This window comes from Opisthocomus hoazin, chromosome 3 (genome assembly GCF_030867145.1).
Source record: "Opisthocomus hoazin isolate bOpiHoa1 chromosome 3, bOpiHoa1.hap1, whole genome shotgun sequence".
Taxonomy (NCBI): domain Eukaryota; kingdom Metazoa; phylum Chordata; class Aves; order Opisthocomiformes; family Opisthocomidae; genus Opisthocomus; species Opisthocomus hoazin.
Genome location: NC_134416.1, coordinates 85,748,652 through 85,771,037, shown reverse-complemented (window position 1 = coordinate 85,771,037; position 22,386 = coordinate 85,748,652). Strand labels below are relative to the sequence as shown.

At 43.0% G+C, this 22,386-nt stretch overlaps 1 protein-coding gene across 18 annotated transcripts in view; it reads left to right on the top strand.

Annotated features, from left to right (window-relative positions):
* The window catches only part of ATXN1 (ataxin 1), a 220,143-nt gene that overhangs the window by 82,019 nt on the left and 115,738 nt on the right, over positions 1 to 22,386 (top strand). The window contains exon 4 of one of the 18 annotated variants that reach the window (XM_075416862.1): positions 1,924 to 1,988. The exons of 16 other annotated variants lie outside the window; for them this stretch is intronic. The gene's annotated coding sequence lies outside the window, so the exon portion shown is untranslated. Of the gene's footprint in view, positions 1 to 1,923; positions 1,989 to 2,485; positions 2,505 to 22,386 lie in introns of those variants that run through there. One more of the 18 variants, XM_075416879.1, reaches the window with a different exon arrangement.

The following is a 22,386-nucleotide window of genomic DNA, read 5'->3' as shown; positions in this document are numbered from 1 at the left end:
CACTTTTGTCCCGTTGCAGCTTTGCCAAGTGTAGGCAATTGGGGTGATAGCTGCTGCCTGCTGGCAATAGCAACCTTGATTTCTGTTGTATCTAAAGGTGCTTTTCTCAGCAGAGCCTTTACAGACACTGTGCCCTGATCAGCCATCTCGTTCAGGCAGTGTATGTGCGAGAAAGACATTCTCCTTGTCTTCGGGACACTTGCAGAGCCTGCAAGGGCCGGATAATTGCCCGTTTAAGGTTTTGAGGCATCTGTTCTTTTGTTTGAGAAGATGGTGGTGGCCTGGGCTTCTTGGTGGTGTATGAAAACAGCTCCAGTAGGTAGCTGCAGAGTTCAAGGAGCCTGTCCTCTGTGTGGAGCAGTGCTCCCGGACATTTATGTGAGCTCTGTTGTTATACAAAGTGCTTCCCGAGATGAATGGTCTGTGCTGCCGTAATGTTCCAATGTATGATTAATAGTCTTTTCTGGTCTTAAATGAGGCCGGATCTGTCAGTTGACTTACCTTGAAAATCCTCTTAGTGCGAATGATCTCATTTTCAAAACCACCTTCTAAGGTTACAACTCTCAGGTAAGCACCCACCTGGCTGCGCTGGTGCCTGCACCAGGGCTGCTGTAATGACACCCCCAGGTGTAGCCGTGTGGATGTGCCTGGGCAAAATCCACGTTGCCCGGCTCCCAGCGTGCCAGCTACCTTCCCTTGTTGTTTGCACGTGTTTTCCCCACCTCTCGCAGCGGATACAATCAGGCTATTTTGGTTTTTTACTTTTTTAAATTCTGACATTGCAGCTATAGATCTGTAAAAAATTGGAAGGACATAACAATGAGTGGACCTGACCAATGCCGCTGCTAATGTTATCTTAGCATTTCCCTGGATTTCTAGCGGACATCGTCCCTTAATACAAATAAGTGATGTGCAAGGAGCTCTGTTTAAGCTAGCAAATTATTGTGCAATGTGTGAGACTAACAGTACAGGAGAATAAAGAGCGGTGCAGCGCTTATGATGATAAAATAATTTCAGGTTGTGGTTTTTTTTTTCTTTATGTAGTTTTCCTTTTATTACTGGCGCTAAAATGGCTCTTGCAGCGCAAGTGAGAAAACCAGGCTGAACCTCCTGTTTTTCTGTGGGGCTCCCAGCTGGAAACCCCTCCCTCGATTTTCCATTGATAAAAGTGTCACAAAGGGAATCTAGAGCAGAGGAATAGGTGGAAATAGAACAATATGAAGCCTTGGACTTGAATCACAAAAAGAGTTAACTAATGTAGATACAGTACTGGACGAGCTGCTGCTCCTTTCATGACCAAGTTCATTTAACTGTGGTCTTAGCATTTGTGGCTGCCTTTAAAGCCACGTAGCAAATCAGCTATTTATTGTCTTTGTATTGCAGAGGGTCTTTAAAAGGATAGTGCAGAGCACGTTCTTTTCTGCTTTTCTACGGACCGCTTTATCTGACCTTCAAGAATTCAGTCACAACAGGGGCCAAAAAACCTCACATACCAGAATGCTTTTATTGTTAATTTATAAAACATGTCTTTCACTAATAAAATAAAGGTGTGACATTTATAGAGCTCTGGTAAGGAACACAGCAGTAGAAAAGGCCCAGGTTTCCTGCTGTTCAAATTAAGGGCAGCTGATTTCAATGAGAGAAGAAGCAGGTTTGTTAGATGCGCAGGTTAACACCCACGCAGGTGTTCCCATGATGCTCGAAAATCTTCCAGGAATATTTTGCAAATATCAAGAGGTAATTTTGTAGAGGACTTCTTTCAGTTAAGTTGCTGAGGATACTTAGTGCTCCCTCAGAGTGTTGGGAGGGGGAGGATTTCTTGGGTTTAGTTCCATTAGGTGGTTATACTTTCTCTAAACTTTCTTAGCACTGTATCACTAAAACAATGGCTTCTCTGTTGCTGCTGTGTTTGATCTCTGTCAGGGTTGAAGAGCTGACTGATGTTTGCCCCAGTGCCTGTGTGGTCACCTCCCCGTCGTGCGGTGTAGGTGAGTGTCTGCACGCAGTGGTGGTGAGGAAGGGGCTTGGAAGCACCTGTGGATGACAACTGGCGCATCTCTCATCGTGCTGGGTGCTGAAGGGAACGTGGTGGTCCATGACCTGGAAAGCTCGATCCTGAGAGAGGCAACAATTTGCTTTCTGTAGCTGCAGTGGGGACAGCGGTTGCTCAGCACCTCAGATCAGTGCGCAGCACTCTGCTTGTTGCAGCTCTCTTCGATCTCTTGAGCTTTACTGTGAAGCACTGTGGTTGTCCTCTTGGTGTACCTTCCCACATGGAAGAGTTAAGTGCTGCTCTTCTCTTTCCCTCTTGTTCTGCTCCTCTCTTCCACCCCCCACCTCCCCTTCCCTTTTCCTGTCTTTCATAAACTTGGCAAAATGCCAGAGCTGCACACCGAAGTCTGTTTCCTTCTTCTGACAGTTTATTGCAATGGGGTAACAAGAACGCACACGACTATTGAAGTACAGGATGGTAATATAGCAGGAATCTGTTACGTAAAGAGCAAGTAAGTGTGGTATGATTGGCCTATCCGTATGTTATTGCAAGAGTATGAAGGAAAATATGCAAAACAGTAAAGGATCAAGAAGGAAGACTGGAAGTAGTGTTTGGATTTAATGGACATTTCTGATCTCTTCATCTGACCCTATAAATCAGAGCTGTTGTATTTTGTGCTGGTTTTCCTCATTGAATTTTTATTGGGCCATCCTTCCTTTAAGCAAATAAAGGAAACGCAAGAGGCAAAAATACTTTTAGCTGAAAAATAAGTAAGAATAAATCATGGTGTGCTACCTTAATAATGCTATGAAAAAGTTGCTTTTCAGTGAAACAGACCGAAACCTAGGAGTAACCGATTGCTTTGAATGATATAATTTGTCTAGCATTTTTACTCTGCAGGAGGTTTTTTTTCTTGTCGGCATAGGCAGGTAAGAGTTGGTAAAGTCGGGTTTCTTACTGCCACTGCTCTGTCCAACATGCTGTCTGTACAGAGGGACGGACTCTTCATGCCTGTGCCTTATTCATCATAACGAAAATACGTGAGAGGCAAAATGTGCCCATGCCTAAGATATGTACGCTATGTGTTAGTAAATACCATAACACAGGCCGTTTATTTTGAACGCTATTTTGTATAATATGCAGTAACCTCATGCAAATACTATATACAGCAGAGGAAAATGCTAAAAGCCAATTCTTACTAGATACTGAATGGAGTACTAGTTGGTGAATGATTACAAATAAAGCTATCCCACATTGTCCTTAAGAGTCTCAGATTTGGAAAAGGCATGTTATCTGTAATAGTAGGCAGAGCATCCACTGAATCAGAGTATTTTGGTTTAAGAAAAGGCTGCCAGACATCGAAGAGAGGGGAAGCAGTGTTGCTTTTTAATGCTCTTGGTGCCAAAGAAGCAGAATAAGGTGAAAGAGGAAAGGGATAACATTCTGAAGGTGTTTGTTACATAAAAAAATTAGACATTTATCAAAAATTATGGCAGTGTAGTTGAGTGTTACGCTTTGGACAATTGTAACACTAACAGGGTGGAAGCAGTGTAAGCAGTAGCTACAATTATAGCTGCAGTTACTAAGAGAAATCCATGTTCTGTTATTTGAATGCAGCACTTACTGTCTGCCTGAAAGGCAGCAGTGTCTTAAAGAGGCAGGGGAGGAAAGTTGTCCTCTTTTTTAATTTTATTGTCCACATGCTTTTTTTTAAGAAAGCTTGTGCATGTGATTCATCCAAGAGGTCAAATCCAGTCTATCCCTTGCACCCAAAGCAGTTTAAAGAGTTTAAAAAAGAGAGTAAGTATGCATTAAAAAAAGTATATATATAAAAAATTAAAGTATTGGTATGAGAGGAAAATGGAACTGTTGAGTTTGTATTCCTTGTAGCCCACTAAAACTTAAGGGGCATGCACAAATTATTCAAAGGGTAATTTCCCTTACATTTGTCATCAGGTTTCTTAGTATCGTGATGCTTTATTTGCTTCCTTTCAGTGATGCGTCAACAAACAGATTATGTTTCTTTGTAGATGTGATTGAATTCTATTCATTAGAGAGATTACAACACATGAAGAGTTGTGCCTTTAATGTACTGGCATTTAAGCTGTGTATAAGGAATGTGTTTATCCTTTGGATAGAGATCACTTGGTGCTGGTGTTAGTTGACTTAGGGCTGAAGTAATGGAAATCTTGACTTTTTGCTCACTTTATGAATCCTGGTAATTTAGTGTATGGTGGGCACTTCACTCATTGCAGTTTCCAAATGTAAACAGATGGTGTTCTCAGGAACACCGGGACATAAAAGATACTATTAATACTACTTTTGTCCACTGTGTCTTATAAATGAAGGGGGCAAGTATATGGCTGGTATAAAATTGGCGTATTCCTATCACGTAAAGTTATGCTAACAGAGGCGGAATGGGAATCTGTCCTCCTGGCCACTTGTTTAAATAAAATGCTGGAAACTGCTTGTGCAGTTGTCTCTGTGTATGTTTCCTCAGTTCTCTTACACTGTCTCTGTGGCAAAAGGTGTTCTCCAGTCATCCTTTGGTTTTTTTCCCAGCTGACCAAACACGCTTTTCCAGCAGGTCTCACCCTCTTCCCCTTCTCTAAACTCCTGTTATTTCCATTTTTTCCATTTTCCAATTTTGAATACAAGAGGAACTTCTTCCATCTACATTTCCAGTTACAGCAGCAGGATAGGATGTCTTTGCTCCTCTCCGTTCTTGTCCTTCTGTACCCATCCCTCTGGATTCACGCATCCTGAGGAACTGCTTGAGCTCAAGCTCATGTTATGTCTTCATCCACATGATGCAAAAATCCCACCAAAATAGCGTGACTTTGTGAGTTGGAAAGTGTTAGTTACATTTCTGTAGTGCAGAATGAGGGAAAAAGTTGGTGCAAGTTATGCTGGCATTTGCTGTGTGACCGGATAGATGCTTTGCAAATCCCGCTGTGCAGGCTCGCAGCGGATTTCTCTCAGGACTTCCCAGTGGGTAACGTTACACCAAATTGGATGAGCTGTTCCCATTCAGAATGTCAGATTTGTGTTCCTTAATTTCCAGTGAGGATGTAATGTGATAGTAAAATTGTTCTGTAAAGGGTCATACACTGTTTTACTGTCAGTTTATGAAGCTCAGACAGAAGGAAGTGATAAAAAACACTCGATGCTCATTATTTATTAATTGAGTTCTGGCAGAGCCTTGCTACATTCTGGCTTTTTGTTTGTTTCTTTGTTTACAAATAAAAAGAAGCACAGTTCACAAAAAGAAATGAAAAGGGAAATTTGTTAACAAAGATTTCCAACAAGGAAGAAATGGTGTTTGGGGGGCGTTTGAGTGGAGGTGCCTTGGAGTACAGGGAGGGGAACTTGGCATTGCAGTGTCACCCTCTCTGGGTATTGCTCCTGAAAGAGAAGAATACTTTAGAAAACAGTAGACCATGAATCTTCAATACAGGCATGCTGGATTACCAGAAAATATTTATCCTCGTAAATTCCGTGGTGGGGATATTTTAAATGCTTGTATTCTGCTGCTGGTATGGATTTACTGTCTTAAAAAAAAAAACAAAACAAAACAGAACAACAAAAAACAACTAACAAGAAGCTCCAAATGATTCTTTGCTTTTCTGTATTTCTTCCTTATTTCTGTATGTATTCAGGTGAAGAACAGTATATTGAAATAACTGTATCTTTCTTTACTAACTGTGGTTTCTTGACTCCAAAAGTCCCAAGGCTACCTAGAGCTCAGTCTTTTGTTCTTCAGTGAACCCTATGAGGACAGACCCTTTCAGAGCTGCCGTGGCCTGTATGGAACTGTGGCAAAGCCTGAGGTGTGAAGTTTACACTGATGAGAGAGGTCTGAAGTCTTTAGCTGTTAACTTCTCCCCCGCCTCGGGATTTAAAATTAACCAAATATATAGGTGGTTTTTCACAGGAATAGCTAAAAACACATCTCTGATCAGCATAACCCTTTGTCAATTTTTCAGGCTTACTCCAGAGCTTGAAGCCATTTTTATATCTCAATAAATTAGTAACAACAACAGTAGGCAGCAGCAGAAGGAAATTTAACACAGTCAAAGCTACGTATTTATTTTGCCTACTCTCTTTCTCCAAAATGTCTGAAATTATATTGCTGAAACTTTCCCACAAAAGATCAGTCTGAGGCAGATGTTGGCATGGAAGATTTTAATTAAAATATTTGCCAGGGTTGTAAAAAGCTAAAACCAAGGTTTTGAGGGAGAGAGTTAGATAGTCTTAAATGTCATGGTTACCATGAGAATTACCTTCTTTGGGCTGTTGGTCTAAAGGCGTTGTCTTCAGGTGGAAGCACCTGCAGCACTGTATGCTCTGTCGTTGAGGTACCCATTTCTCTGCCTTTTACTTTCCTCTGCTGCTGTTCTGTGGAGTGGTAGCAAAAATTGGTCCAAGAGATCATTCTTTTCAGGTCACTTAGATCCGCATTGTTTCAGCTCTCCCTTTCTTGTCTGCTTCTTTGGCTCACAAATGTTTCATTCCTTCTTTTGGATTAGAGGTAGAACTTGAAAAGGCAAAACACGCAGCAAGGCCCATTGGACTTCATCATGCTCTGGCCCTGTCCTCGTCTGTTGAGCCGCAGGGGTTCTTCAGCATAGTCCTTCCTCAAAAAGCAAGAAGCCGTTGACAGCTGCTGAAGCTCCTGCTGCTTTGCCTTGCTTTTACCCCATCAGTGCTTTTTGGGCAATTGTGGAAGTAGCGATACCCAGCCAGGGGTATTTGCAGTTCCTCTTGGTTGGCTAAATGGCTGCGGTGGCTTTTCTTGAAGCATGTCAAAACCACTGAGCCTCCTGCTTTCCAGGTTGTGAGTCAAGGTCCTGTCTGTGGTTGTCTCCAAGCCACCCCCTGCTTCTGGGCAAAACCGATGTGCTCGCCTCTTGCTGAGTGCCCGTGAGGAGGGAGCTCCAGCATGGCGGTGGGAAAGGAATGGCAGTACCTCCCAGCCAGGCCTCGTGGCTGGGACAGCCGGGACCTGGGAGGTGCCACGGGGTGCACCCATGTCTGCACACCGCCTTGTTGATTTTGGCAGCGTAACCAGTCGGGATACAGAAAGTGTTTGCTCATGTGGGTCTCCTGAAGAGAAAAAGCAGGGCTTCAGTTTCAGGCTTTGGCTTAAAGCACATCTGGGAAGCTGGTCAGGGCAGGACTATGGAAAGCACTCGCAGACATGCAAGACCCCAGCTTTCCCTGACTGTGAGCTGACTCCCTGAAGCACCGCTGAAAATCCCCCTCACCGTTCCTCTCTGCTCAGATCTTCTCCAGTTGAAGCTGGGAGGAGTATTTGCATACCTCACTGGTTGTTCAGGCTAAATTAATATTTGTAGAGCACACTGTGTTCCCCATATTGATAGGACTACATGAATGCTGCTGTTTCTAGGCAGTTACGTCCTATTCTTGAATATTGTAAATGTACTTAACCAGCACAGACAAGGCTCATTGCGTTTGTTTAGAAAAACCCCGTCAGTCCCTTGGTATGTGTGTGAATGCTTTTTTTAAATAGGTGTTGTGTTTATAGTAAAGTGCAAACTCTCTTCTGTTGAAATAGTCCTGTTTCAAAGGTTGGTTTTTGTGGTTTGTTTGCCATTTTTTGTTATGGTTGCCACTGCATTGCATGCTGGGGGGGAGTATATGTAGCTTTTTCAGGGTCCTTCCCTGCTTGTAGCAACCTTCCAGTGCATGCATAAATCATCTAGCAGTGCTTTTTCTTAAGCTGAGAACATAAATAGACGATTGTCTGATAAAGCTGATTGGTATTCCTTAAATCTTGATCTCATTCCTCGCTTATTCACACATCATCTGCACAGAAGATATTTCTGCTGTCTTCTGAACTCTGTTTCACACAGTCCAGTGAGATGTTAAAAAGTAATAATTTTACAAGCCTTTGCAAAACTCAAGGAGAGCATTAAATGAAATCTGGGGAAAAAATAAAAATCTGAAAAAAATAATTAATTCAAGCTATTAAAACATTCTCCTGCTCATAAATTGCCAATATTCACCTGAAGCGTCTGAAAGAGGGTGATTTCTCCAAAGGTCCTGCTTGCAGAGCATCTACTGGAGATGACAGCATCAGGAAAAATAGCACCAGCCGCGGCATCCGTGCCATCGCACGGTTAGCATCACGGCCCGCAAGGGCAAATCAGCACAGTCTCCTGCAGGAAAACCTGGGCTTGTAGCTCTTAACGGCCGAAATTCTGCTTGTTGTGTGACACTACCGTAAATCCTGAGCAGCTCCATTGACACAGAGGGAATTACTCCAGATTTATGCCAGTTTCGATGAAAAGAGGCTTTCTGCTGAATGAATCCGGGCAGTCACTCGCCAGGTGGAAGGGAAAGAAGTGACTCAGCGTTCGGCAGTTGTTGCTGATCGCTGGCTTTTGCCAAGCGCCGAGTCACAGATTGCCTTTTTCTTTTTTTTCCTCCCCTCTTCTCCCTGCCCCGCTCCTTTTTTCCCTGGGTGAGTAGCTGCTTTGTGCACTCCGCAGAAAAGAGGACTTAGTTTCTCATGGAAGAAGGGATGCGGGGAGTGGGGGGGGGGGGCGGGCCAGCCTGAGTCCTTGTTGTGAGCAATGAGCTGGTGGAGGGGCAGAGCACCCTTCCTAGGAGCAATCTGCCCTTCATTTCAGAGCATGCAGTATTCACTGCTGCTTCTTACCCCCGGGAGATGAACGTTTGTAAGAGGGAGTTAGCTGCGTAGCTGTGCTTGTGTTTCTGCCTGCACGGTAATAACCCGGCTAATGCCAGGGATGGACGGCGGCTCCTGCTGTGGGTGCACACACGGGAGCAAAGCGTGCAACAGAGCAGAGTGAGGTGCAGCCAGGTGCTGCCTGAGCAGCCTCTTATTTTCCTCCCCATCCGCCGCCACCCCACTTTGCTGCCCCAGCAAGCTCACCTTCCCAGAGCCAACGGTGGTGGTCTTTATTTGCACCTGAAAAAAGCCAAAGGAAGGGGGATAAACAACCCCATAGCTATGTTGTAGGACCGTGTGCCAGTTGAGTAAATATTGGGGTTTATTTTGGACTACCCAACAAGGGAACTCCAAGTTTAGAAATGGTGTTAGATTACTGCAGTGAAAAACGGGATTTAAAAACTCTAAATGGGGAAGACAATAGCTTACTGTAGATCTCTGAAAAACATGGGCTGATGAACTAAAGCTCCCTGAATGTTTCAGCCCATCTGTCGTGTTAGTTTCTGTGTCTTAATCACGGATTTCATGAAGTGTCTAATTTTCTTTTTTTAGCTTTCTATCTTCCTCTTGTACAAAAGTTAAGGCAGGGAAATCATCTGAGCTGGATTTACTTTTGCATCTGAGAGAAAAGCAGTCTATAAAAAGAAGTGAGTGCTGTGTGTGCTGGGAAACCGAGTTTGTCTGCTTTAGGTTTGGGGGGCAAGATTTTCCCACCCTCACTTTTGCTGCTGGGGTGGTTATCGGGACAACTGGGGAGTGCAAGTATAGGCACCTATCAGGTAGCTGACAGCGTTTTTAATTGTCTGGCTCTGGTTCATGGTTGTCTAAACAGCGTGGACTGTCTCTGGTGAAGTCACCAGCAGAATTCCCTTGCTGTCCCTCCTGCTGCTGCCACTGTTCCTGGCAGCTGTTGAGATGTGCTGGCAAGTCCCTGCTCCCACTTGTACCTCAGGAAGTCTGCAGCGAGTCTTCCGAACTGGAGAATTACCTGCTTTTCATATCTGGGGGGGGAAAAAGCACAAACCAACCAACAGAAACATCCCCTCAGAAGTCAGAGCATTTCAGTGACCCCTCAGGAGGGTCGTGCGTGTCCAGGTCCTTCCTGTGTGAATCCATCAGGTGGAGCCCACTCAGTTCGTAGCAGCAGTGGAATTTTTTGCTAGCCCTCCCAGCTCAGATAAGGCTGTGCATGTTTGCAGTGTGTACTAGGCAGAAGATGCTGATTGACATTAATTAGGAGTGGGTGGTGCGAAAGTGTAAAAATAAAATTCCTTTCTGTCAAATTTACTATTAGAAGTGAGTACATGGTGTGACACGGAGTGCGCGGGAGCATGCACGTGTGCGTGTGAGTGCGTGGGGAGCAGAGAGTGTCTATTCAGCACTTAGAACAATGGTGGGAGTGAAGCATTACAGGTTTGAACGTCTATGAAAGTCTGGGTTTGCAGCCTTTTTCTTGTGAGTTGCTCAGTGAAATGTGCTTCAGAATTGTTTCTTTTCAGTTCCGAGTTCAAAATGCTGTGCTAAAAACATACAGTGCCTCAGATTGGAACTTGGGTCAGTTTGACTGCCTCTGCCTGCTTTGTGCTGTTATGGGGCCTATTTTGAGAAATGATCAGGAGGAACAATGTTTTAAATTTTAGCAGGAGCAGCATTTTGAAATAAAATGGATCACCATTTAGCAAGCTGGTACTGCTCTGGTTGATGATAGTTATTCACTCCTTCTCTGTGTGTATACTGAGAATAAGAAGCAGTGAATGAATTCCACTGCGTTAATGGTTCCTGAAGTGTGCTGTTGGATGTGGCTGGCCTTCTCTTATAAAATAAATGGACAATCGTTTGTGCCACTTTAAAAACATATTTTTTGGATCTGAGCTGCATTATGGTATCTGAGCTTCAGGGCTATTGCATATGAAATTTCTTCAATGTCTATGTTTTGTGTGGGTGATACTGCCAGAGTTATCTATGGAGCTTTTAATACCTAGCTGTCTGCCTGTCTGTCTGCTCTACTGGACTCTTTATATTTGTCCTTTATTCAAGAAAGTTCAAAACACAGACACCTTTTCAGCCTAATTCAGTGGTCACTGAACTGAGTGACACTGACTGAAGACCACTTCCCAGTGGCTGAGGCCTTTCCATGCCAAACTGCAAATTTATGTTTGATCTTCGTTGATCACAGCTAAAGGACAGATCTCCTTTCCTGTAACCTCTGAAATTATGTGTGTTACCCTAGTTTGTGCTTACTTAAGGGAGCTCTGAATCCTGACCTCCTGTATTGAACTCCTTTTTGTTATTGCCCAGTGATTTGATGGAAATGAGTTGTTAATCTGTTAATTTCCTAGCAGAATCTCTCTCTGTTGACAAACGGAACATTTGCTGGGGGAGGGGGTGGGAGCGATACCTCAGCTCTCCTCTCCAGGCCTGCAAGGTGCTGGTAGTACGTGCTACAGGCACTGTGAGCTGCAGCTGCTTGTACTGTGCCTGTGATCGCAATACAGAGCTGTTACTTAGGCCTTCTGGTTGAATTTAATTTTCTAGTACATTACTTAAAGTGGATTTAATGTATTGGATATTAAGTTAAGGGATTCTCCTCCTTTTAGAATGAAAACACCAAAGCTAATACACTGCCTTACACTGGACTCACTAACACCAGGGATGTTGTTTTAGCATCATAGTATGTCAGAACTGGCTGGAAAAAAGAAAACCATAAAAAAAACCCCCAGCCTCCCCTGTCTTGCTGATGCTGATCCATCACCTTACAGGCTGATATTTTGGGAGCAAGTGCCTTCAGCTATGAGAAGTTCGCTAACAGTGGGAACGTGGCTCTAAGGGTGGTGCTGGCAGCTATTTTCCAGCCAGCTTTGGTGTTCAGTGTGCAGGGTGCATGTCAGAAAGCACTTGAGCTACCACATCATGAGGCAGGAATTCAGAGGTTTCTCCAAATGCATACCAAAGGCCCCTCGTAATTAACATAACTGCACATGGCTTGTGTAGGTGTGCGTTGGCTTGTAGACAAGACACTTGCTACGCTGTCCCTGAGTGAGCCATTGGCACGTCTGATCCTTGGCAGCTTGATTGATGTGGATGGGGAAAATGCTTGAGTTAACTGCAGAAGTGTAAAAAGCAGTTCACAGGTATACAAACACTGAGGTTTCCCCTGCACGGGGCAAGATGCTGTAGTTTGGTTAAGCAACCCACAAGGAGGTTGATTTCTGGGTTTTAGTTTTGTTTGGTTTGTTAGTGTAACAATTTGCTTGTCTTTGACAGGGTTAAGCGGATATAAGTTCATGGTTGAAGCTGCAGTGGTGTGCAGAGAATGCATGGCATATCTGGTGTCAAAGAAGTTGCTTGTAATCATGTATGTGTAGATAAAAATATAATGAGTTTTAAGCAGTGATTTTTTTCCTGTCTATAATTGCAAAGTTACTGCTAGTTAATCACAACTGAGCTTCATGACTGTGTTTTCTTACTTTAAACCTCAATTCAGTGAATTGAGCAAAGATGTGTGAACTGTGAAGAAAAAAGAAAGAAAAAGAAAGGACGGGGGGCGGACATGGACGGGACAGAAAGACCATGTTTGAAGTCGTCCCCAGACTGTTTTCGTGTTTGAGGCCTGGTCAAGTAGTCTTCTTGGGAGAGTTTTTGAGGGCTTAAAGGGTTCAGTGCATATCCTGTGTCTTCTAGAATGACATCTGTAGTGACTGAAGAACCTTGTGGCCTTTGGGACTATATATCTATAAATACAGGTACAGGTGTGTTCCTTTTTGGGGACTGTAGTCAAATCCACCACTATAGCTCAGAGTTTTCCTGCCAGTAACTTAAAATGTCCAAATCTCAGGTCTTGATCTTCATACACATAAAGGCCACTTCACACTCTTGAGGCAAGTAAAAAGATCTTGAATCCAGTATAAATTGTCTGATTAGTTTAACCTTCTTGCCCTGTTCACACTGATTAATATATTAGGCTGTCTAAACATGAAATACACAAGCAAAATGTGTGTGGGAAAACAGTGTGTAGGTACATATCCTTCAATGACTGGGTAGCTATTTGTCAGCTTGAATTAATTAGTTGGGCTGACATGTGCAATCCGTTCAGTTTTGTGGGGGCTGGACAGTTTGTGGGTAAGCAGGAGGGAAATCCTTTGAGGGATGTGTCAGTGTAGGACATTCTCATATGAAAATGGGAGTGGGGGGGTGGGGGGAGGAGGAAAGCACTATTAGAAAATCTGCTCGTGATCTTCCACACCATGAACATGTTTAAAACCAGAGCCTCTGTTTCATATGGTTCTTCAGTTGTCATCATATTTTTCAGTTCCCTGTTATAAAACAGAGCATTAGATTATTTTTAACACAATGTATAGAGGCAGGGCTTGAAATAGTTTGTAATCAGCTAGACTGGGTCATGGCAGTATTGGTAGGTGCTTTTCTGTCAGTGTTTATAGAAGAAAATAGTGTTTGCACAGTTCAGATGCTTTTCATGTCAGCGCTGATCACATTTGTTTGCAGCCTAAGAAAACAGAACATCAGATTTCGCCTCAAAACTATTTTAACAAAACTTTCTGGTAACCATTGATTGTATTTCAGAAGCATGGTGGTACTGAAAATGTTACCGTAACTATAGCCATAAAGTTAGAACAGAGCTGCTGTTATTTTTGGAGAGTGTCTAAACCACTGATTTTTCAAGTGGAAATGTTGCCAGAATTTCATTTTGCATGTTAAATTCAAAGCTACTTGCTTCCTTCTCGTGTCCCTTCCAGTTTTAGTTATCTGTTTGGTGAAGAGCAGAATACAGCAATGCAGGATTCGCTTTCCAGGGACCATCTAGGGAGTCTGTGTGTGGCACGTCAGTAAATGCCTGAGCATCTCGGGCTTCCCTGTGTCTGTGTCCGCAGTGCTCCCCTCAGACGGGGAAGCTGTGGTGCCTGCTCTGCTCAGCTGGCCGAATCAAGCCCGGAGCCAGGCTTGTGCCCCAGCCCGGAGGGTGACACGGCAGGGAGCTGAGTCTGCGTCTCCCAAGTCCCACCGTAGGGCTCTTGGTGCTGCATCATCCTTCCTCCGTGCGGCAGTTTAAAGACCTGGCATGGGCTCAATACTGAGTGACTGCTGTAAGCGTGCTCTGCAATGCCATTGACTTCCATGAGCAAAACTCGTTCCATCGTGAGAGGATGCTGTGGAGCTGCTGACACAACTTCTCCAGGAAGCTTGCTTTGCTGGAGAGCGTTAAAGCGGTGATAATGTTTCCCCTTTGCTGGCGTGGTTTTTTAGCTGTCTGCATCAGTGATGCTTTGGTGGGTGTGTTGCTTTTTTCAAGCTGGGATTCAGAGCTGTACTTTTCATTTTTTGCTTGCACTTAAATAGTAAACCAATGTTTTGTAACACCAGCATTTTCAAATCCTGTCATCACTGAAGTTGCCAGATGATTATTTAGTGGGAGTAGAGGTTTTTCATTGTATAATCTTTGTGCTAAATCGGAAGGAATAATGCTTCAGGAATTTTTTTTAATAGAAAAAGATGATAATAACTTGACATTCCATGGCTCACGTAAATTGTTGAAAGTCAAAAGACCATTTGCTTCGAGGCTGCGCATAATGATCTCATTTGTTATTATGTGGTCTGCACAGGCTACTCTCAAGACGTGTAGGATTTCTTCCTCTCTAATGTTTCTGTATCAGTGTAATAGATCTGAATATTCCATAGATATTTGGCCATCTGGTTCTCTTATTTCCACTGATTTTACCAGAAGAGAAAGTAACGTATTATGCATTTCTAAATATAGTTCTTTTTCCATGATTGAAAATGGAATCACTTACTCTGTGGAGGACTCCGATATTCTGTTGTTTTCCTTTGTTGCAACTTGAATATTCTTAGGGAAAGTAAACCCTGGATTTCTTGCTACAAGTATTGTGGGTTTTTTAAAAATTTCTCTTCTGTTGTTGTCATGTTGGGATCCTGACGTTCTCCAGCTCTGCAAGCCAAATAAAGGTATTAGTGACCTCTTTTATTCTCCAGGTTGTAGTAAAAATAAAGATCTTAAAATGCCTTAGAAGGAAAGGAAGGCAATGTAAAAAGAAAGCTAGCCTGCTGGGAGGAATAATTTGAAACAGAAATTTGAGTCACTTCCGTAATAAATCTCAAACCTAATAAAACTCTTTGTGATTGGGGTTTGATCTTGAAATTGGATTTCTAGTTTGGAGCCTTCCACTGGCATGATGCCTTGTAAGAGGGTTCGGCGTGTGTTTCGGGGTTAGTATGAGCGGTTTCAGTTGCTGCATCAGAGTTGCAGGGGGGGTGCTTGAAGCAGTTCAGACCTCGCTGTGAAGCTGTATGGCAATTTCACCACATGAATATGAATGCAATGATGTCCTCAGTGCCACTAGGAAAAAGAAGGGTATTAGTAACAACAAGAAGAGGGACCAGCACTTGATGCGATGACAGTTTCTGTTTGCCAGCCAAGTAAATGTGTCAGGAGGTCGCCGAGGAGTATCTATGGCAACCGAAGGACGGAGGATGGCTCTGCTGGGCCAGTGTTGCTTGCTGGGCAGGACCCCAGGCAGTGAACTGCAATATGACCTGATTAGGACTAAGCTACTAACTGAAATTGATAGTATTTATCAGCCACAGTCTTTAAAAATCAGTGGAAAGCAGAAAAAAAAGGACCAAGGAGGTTTGTCTGATACCTGTCCAAATAAAAAAAAAAAAAAAAAAAAATTCAGTACATGTTAAAAGTGCGGTAAGCCTGATCTCTGGAGAGAGGAAACATATTTCTAATTTCTGCTAGGAATGTTTTTACTCTATATTGTCTTAATTTTTCTTTAAATTTATTTTTTTAAAGAAGTCAGGCTGTTCAGGAGCCTTACAGACCAACCCCAGATTTGCCATTGGGCCAGCCATAAATTTTGTAAAGTGGCATTTCTTGTGTAGTTATTAAAAATAAAAAATAAAAAAAAAAAAAGAAAAAGCACTAGGTCTTTCAAACCTTTGATGGAAAAGCCAGTGGCTTAAATATTGCTGAAATCCAAGTCTGTGGGGTGGGTTAACTGAATTCCCAGCGTAACGCTGTTAAAGCAACCATCTTAGATAATAAATGGCGATACGTTGTATGACTCACTTGAGGGGTCATTATTTCTGGTTGGCCTGAAAGCCGACGTTGTTTGCTGGGCTGTAGCAAGGAAGGTGTCAGCCTGCGCCACGCGTGCGATCTAAGTGGCATAGCGGAAGAGTGAGGGCAAGTTTCCTTGGTGACCACTCTGGATCCAGGTTGGGGAGCGGAGATGAATTGCCAACTATTTCTTTGGCCTGTAACCCAGAGTATTAAAATCTGCTATGAAAGTACTGTATGTTCCTTTCCCTTCACTGCCCTCCATTTTGTACTGCAACGCGGAAGCCCAAAAAGTAGTACTGCAGTGTGGTACTTCAGGGTTCAAAGGGTTAGGGCATTATGCTACATTACTGAGAGGATTAATAAGCTCCTGGACACATCGTAATTTGCTATATATTCATGAACACACACAGAAATGACATAGTAAAAATCTGCAGGTAAATACCATGGTAAAAATTTGCAGTTTGCCTGGGCATCCTTCTTTCCAGGGGCCTACTGTACTCTTTATAACCTGAAGTTTTGCGTCTGAAGGACTTCTTACTGCTGAGATGGTCTTCTCTAGCATGACCCCATGCTCTGGTCCTCGGTGTGCTCAGAGCCAGCCTCAGACTGGCTGCCTTGTGAGTGTTGCATCTTCCCATCAAACCCTTGTTTTGCTGCTGCAGGTCTCCACGAGTACAGCAGGGTGCCAGCTCTGCGTGGGCAGCTCCTTCCACCGCACAGGAGCCGGCACAGCTGCGCCGCGTTGCTCTCGAGATGCTTCCTCTGTGTACGCACGGAGCAACACAAATAGGCTTCTGGGTCTCCTGTATCTGTGCCAAGCGGAACGTTACTACAGCGCAGTGTCCGTCATTCAGCGGGAGTAAAGGGGAATGAAGGGGAGAAAGGTTTGCAGGATCGCAAATCTATTGAACAATTCTACAGCTGGTTCAGTAGGGATGTGCGGCTCAATCTGTAAATTTCTATTCTGAGATAAAATCTGGTTGTTGTTGAATGAAATAGAATGTCAAGGCTCTAAATTGCAAACAGTTCAGATGTTTTTCTTCCACAAGATTGTTTTGGTTTTTTTTGTTTTGTTTTTGTTTTCTGTCTTCTCATGTCAGTATCTATAAGTTTACTGTGGTAAGTCTGAGTGACAGAGAACATGGTTTGTTCTGGCACCAGTAGCACAGCCAGGCAGTGTTTCTCCAGGTTCAGAGAGCCTGGAGGGAGGAAAGAAGTAAGTCAAACTTGCTGCTGCAAAATGTTGCTGGAAAATTACTTCATAAAGACTTTCCCAAGTGCCCATGAACCTGAAAAGCTTTTCTGTGCTACTGATTTACTGTGCTGAGGTTGTGTGTACTGGGACTGTGCATTCTAGCAGAGCTGGAACAGAGTGCTTGTTCATGACCTTGTTCATACAGTCAAGTCCAACTTGCTTTATAAACCTATCATGACATTGTTGTATTATGATATGATACATATGATACTGTCTGTAGTGGGGGCAGGAGCTGAAGCAGAACCTTACTGAAAAAATCTTCCATCTGGGAGATGATGAGTTTGAAATAATTTCTGACTGCTGGTTGTAGTACTGTTTGCATCCATACTTTTGATGTCTGTGAAACATGTTACAATGGTGATTCTTAAAAAACCCAACAAATTCTATTCCTCGTAGTACACAGAAACTGCCCTAGAATTTTCCTTGTTATCTGTTTTTGGATCCTGTTTTGTTGGCAGTATGGTACAAGCTATAGCTGGCACCCACATCATACAGTGCTAGGCTTTGTTTAAAAATACATGAGAGTGAATGTGGGCAGGGCCGTAGCCTCTGCAGTTGCTCTATTTGTAGCACAGCTCCTGCATCTTTTGTGTGTGGTATTTGGACAGATTTTAACAAACCTGGCTTAAGGTCTGAAGTGGCAACCAGCATTGTATCAAAGTACATAGTATTTTATGAAAGGAACTTGCTTATACAGCACAAGTTGTGTATAGCTGGCTATTTTGTTTGAGTGGCATAAGGAAAAGGTATTTAGAAAGTATTTAAAAAATGTGCAGATTTTTATTCCATGTCAAAATGCAGTATTTAGAAATCTCAACATTAAAGCATATATCCATAAAAGCAGCTCCCCTCTCTAATGTAGAGAGACCTGTGACCTGAAGGCCAATATGATTAGTTACTTTCACTTTATGTTGATGTTGGAGTGCTAAGGACAGTCCATGGGTATGGTCTGTTCACCAGGATTTGGGCAGAAGTTTCCACCCTTAGTAATGGGATGAAGATCTTTAAGGAAGACAGATGAAGAGTGTTGGCAGATAAGATATGATGGGTGAAACCCATGCAGAGTCACCAGCCCCATCTGCTGCTAAACTGGACAAAAATGTTTTAAGAGTATAATCTGGTTTATTTTCATACCTAAACACTTGACTTGAAATATTAGGGAAAATAAAAATGAATTGTCTCCCTCGTAAGTGCAAAAGAGCAAGTGGAAGTGTTTTTGAACAGGCAAACTACAGCTTCAGAAATATGTATAGCTAATTTATCACAAACAAGGCATGCTTATTGCCTCACTCCTTTGCTTCAGAGACACTGCAACTAGTTTGTTTTCTGAGACTGTAACACATGTAGACACTAAACAGAGAACAGTAGAAAGTAGAGGACTAATAGCAGTGATGGCAGAAACACCACTTAGCTTCTTACTAAATAAAAGCTGTGTTGCTTCCAAGTTCTCAAGTTGCTATAGTTATTTAATCTAGTTTGCCCAGCCTCTCTCTTTAAGACATTTGTTCCACTCAAAGATGCAAAGAAGGGGTTTTTTGCCAGTACACTTTGTTGGTTCAGATAATAATCCTTTTTTTCCATCATTTTTGTTCAACGCATGACATAAAACAATTTCAGATTGAGGCTTGGCCCTCATTAATTGCGGTTTCAGGAAGCAGAAAAGGGAGTGCTAACAGAGTGCCTTCAAATAAACCGTGATTAATTGCATGTAGAAGTGCTCTGACTTCATTTGAATATGCTTAACAAGCCTGTACTGACTACCACCAGTTTCTGCTGTTTGAGAGTAAAACTGAGAGTACATGTAGCATCAATACCTATTTGAATATGTGCCCAGTCCAGCTTTCACTGCTAGAAAGCACAAGCAGTAGTTCTGCTGCAGTCGGCTGTTGTCAGCGAGAAAGCTGTCAACGAGAGCAAACTGCATCCTGAAACTGGGCATCTTGTGTGTACAATGCGGGTACAGCTCTGCTTCCCTAGCAATACTGAGCATCGAAGTCTGTTTTCTGAAAGAGGGGTTTGCTTTGTTCACCTTCCTTTCCCTGCTGAGTGCCCTTTTCCCTGCTCTCTCTTCAAAACTAAGCCTTTTCCAGTCCCCAACCCATTACACCAAAGGCTTTCACAGTGTTACTTGGCCGTATTTGAGTTTTCCATTGCCATTAGAGCAGCCTGCATGATACAGCTTTCTGTGCTGTAGGACACATTTGTAGTATTTCAGTCTGTGCCCCATCACACATGGGACTTCGCAGGCCTGGTCATTTTGCAAGGCAAATTCTTTCTTGCTCACGGCTGCCAGTGTGCAGTTCTGCTTTCTCCAGGGTCCTTCCCTCCGAAAGTCACCTTTGCCATATCAGCAAGTGGAAGGTGCTCATTTTCACGGGAGGAGGGAATAAAGGGTGAAAAGAGTAATTTGCAAGCATCAAGCTGCTGTCACTGAAGGAATGTAACACACTTGCTGTATCAGCCATCAGTTAAGCTATTGCACCACCTTACTGTTCATCATCTTCCTCAGTGTCTTCAGCATTTGGTGATGAAGTGCCGCTTGGGAGAGGAGATTGCAGTTTGTTGAGATGCACTAGGGTGAAATCTTTATTAAAAAGCGGCAGCCAGAGGAGTCCAGCCCCTCAACCTCGACAGAAAAAAGCGTCCCCAGAGGACAATTCCTCTGGCTTTGGTGTGATACGTACTGTCAGTGTTTAACCAAGGTCTGTGGTTAAGTCGGAAAGGACAGCCGCCTTACACGGCTTTGTCAAGCTGCACAACTAAGGAAGGAGAAAAGCTTTCCACTTAGCAGCTTGATGTTGCCAAGAGCCAAAAAGCTCCGAATTCTCTCTAGCTGTGGTGTTGCTGCCAACTGGCAGTCTCACTTGGGGGCATCACACTTAATTCCTCTGTGCCTCTTTTCCTTACGCTGTGGGATTTAAATCACCTCCCCTTGTATATGGGAAGGCTTCTTGTGGGAATCAGCTGGGTGACATTTTCCATGGTCCATTATGAGCAGTGCAACCTGAAGGTCTCCTAGTTTTATGCTGAAGAAGGTGCCTTCTTTCTGCAGTCATGTAGCAGCGAGGTGCTGTGAGCCCAGCAATTCTCTGGACAAGAAGGGGTGTCAAGCCATCTGTCCTGAAAACTGATCCCAGTTAACTTTTATAAATTTGATCTGTGCCTTTGATGATATTTTTCATGTCCTGCCTTCTAAAGGAAATAAAGGCAAAGGCAATGCTTTAGTCTGTTATCAGCTCCCAGAGATTCCTCTTAGTTTGTTTTTTTTTTGAGTGCTTGGTGCTAGTAAAAAAAAAAAAACAGTGCCAGTTATGATCTGTTATTGACAGATCATCAACAGGGAGAAGGAGCAGCAGGATGATAACCAGTGTCTGTAAAAAAAAAAAAGGAAAAGCTAGGTAACATGGGAAGGAGCTTCCCGTCTGGGTTGGGAAGATACAGGAAATGGGAGCTAGAGCATTGGTAAAGTGCATGAAGGATAGCTGAAAATGTTGAATAGGAAGGAGTGAGAGAAGAGAGTAGAAAGCAAGCGTATCGGAAGGTGCTGGCAGTGGGTTGAGGAGCAAGAGGCTCCTTAGTTGTGTACAATACTTTAGCAGTGTAAAAGACTGGAGTTTATTCTTCTTGTTGGGCTAATAAGAGCTCAGGCTTTTATATCTTACCTTCTGGGAGTAGAGTGGCTGCAGAGTGAAGAGGTCTGCCACAGGAGACATAAACCAGTCGTTGGAAAGATTTTGTCTTCTGTCTCTCTTCCGCAGTCACGGGAGTTGTAGAGCAGTGGGAACATTCAGAGATGTACGCAATTCCTGTCCCAACCTTTGTCCCACCCCATCCTTTTGAGTTTTCTTAACCTTAGCTAGCTAATGCTCCAGCGGCAAAATGCAAGTACTACCATCCTTGCTGCTGGGAAAAGTGATGGTATTTTTAAGCGTGTTTTAAAGGAATCTAGTGATCAGGTGCTCCAGGGTAAAAGTTGATTTTTTTAGTTTGGTTGTTTAGATTTGCAGTTTATTCCTTCTCCTCCTCAGTGGTGCTTGTGCAGATTGTCTTTTTCAGATAATGCAGAAGTTCTTTTGCCCTTTTTTTTCTTAAATTAACAAATTGGCTTAGTAGAAACACATTTTGAGAGGAAAAGGTTGGTTTTCTTGGATTTTTTGTGGTATCTGAGACCGTGGTACCTCACTAGCAATTAAGAAATAGCTTTATTTTTCATAAACATATTGTACTTCTTTTTGTGCCGTACGTACGTCTCCTTCCAACCTTTCTCATCCAGCAACTTTTAATGAAATTTGACTTAATTTAATTTCAGTTGCAAGTTTTTGCATTGTAATTCTAATCCTACTTCTTTCCAAAAGAAAAGCAAATTACAGAAACAACCCTTGTGAGATACAAAATCCTAGGTGATGATATCAATTTGCTTTTCCCAGTCAGGCACAATAAATTACTTTTCATTGCAGGTGAAATTTGCTGCACTGACACGTTTTCTCCTCCACAGAACACAGCTGGGTTCTGAGACAGGGATAAAGAGCTAGCAGTCATGAAACTCAAGCAGCATTTAACTTCTTATTTAACTTCATATTTATGTGCTTGATAAGATACATAGTCAGCTGTGTGGACGGGTTATTCTCCTATTGTATTTTAATTTCCTGTTACCTGTGAGGAATTTGTACTTAACTTTGTGATGAGGTTCCCCAGGGAGCAGAACATTATAGTCCAAAAAAAAGGAGCCCAAAATCCCACAGGCCTTGCTTTTTCAAAATTCCTGATGTGAAAAAATGGAAGAAAAGCTTTTCTGCATAGGGAATCAGGAAGTAAATCTCTGGAGCCAACTACGTTTTTGACGAAGCAGATTTTATTTTTTATGGCCTGATTCAGCATTAGATTATTGCAGTCTCATTCCATCTTAATTTCATCAGTCAGTGGAGTTATTTCAGCATAAACCTGGCACAGGGGATGGCAGAGTTAGCCTCTCTGTGTGTAGTTATTCTCTGGTTTGCAAGGGTAAAAAGAACCTTCTGGAGGCCAGCAGCACTGCCCTATTAAATCTGCTGCAAATGTAATCTGAGGCACTGAACGCTTTGAACTTCAAGTACTTTGAACAAAACTTTGAAAGTTAATTTTTTGTTATTGCGAATATACCAAGGATTTATTACAAGCAAAAGGGACTGATGCCCTTACCCTGTGATGAGCCCCACAGAGGCAAACCTTGCCTCGCTGTTTACTCCGAAGGCAGTGATTTTGCTGGTCTCTTGTTGGGAGGTGTACAGGAGTGGGCCCCAGACAGTTTTTATTAACTACCTTGCCCTGACTTGAAATAAAAA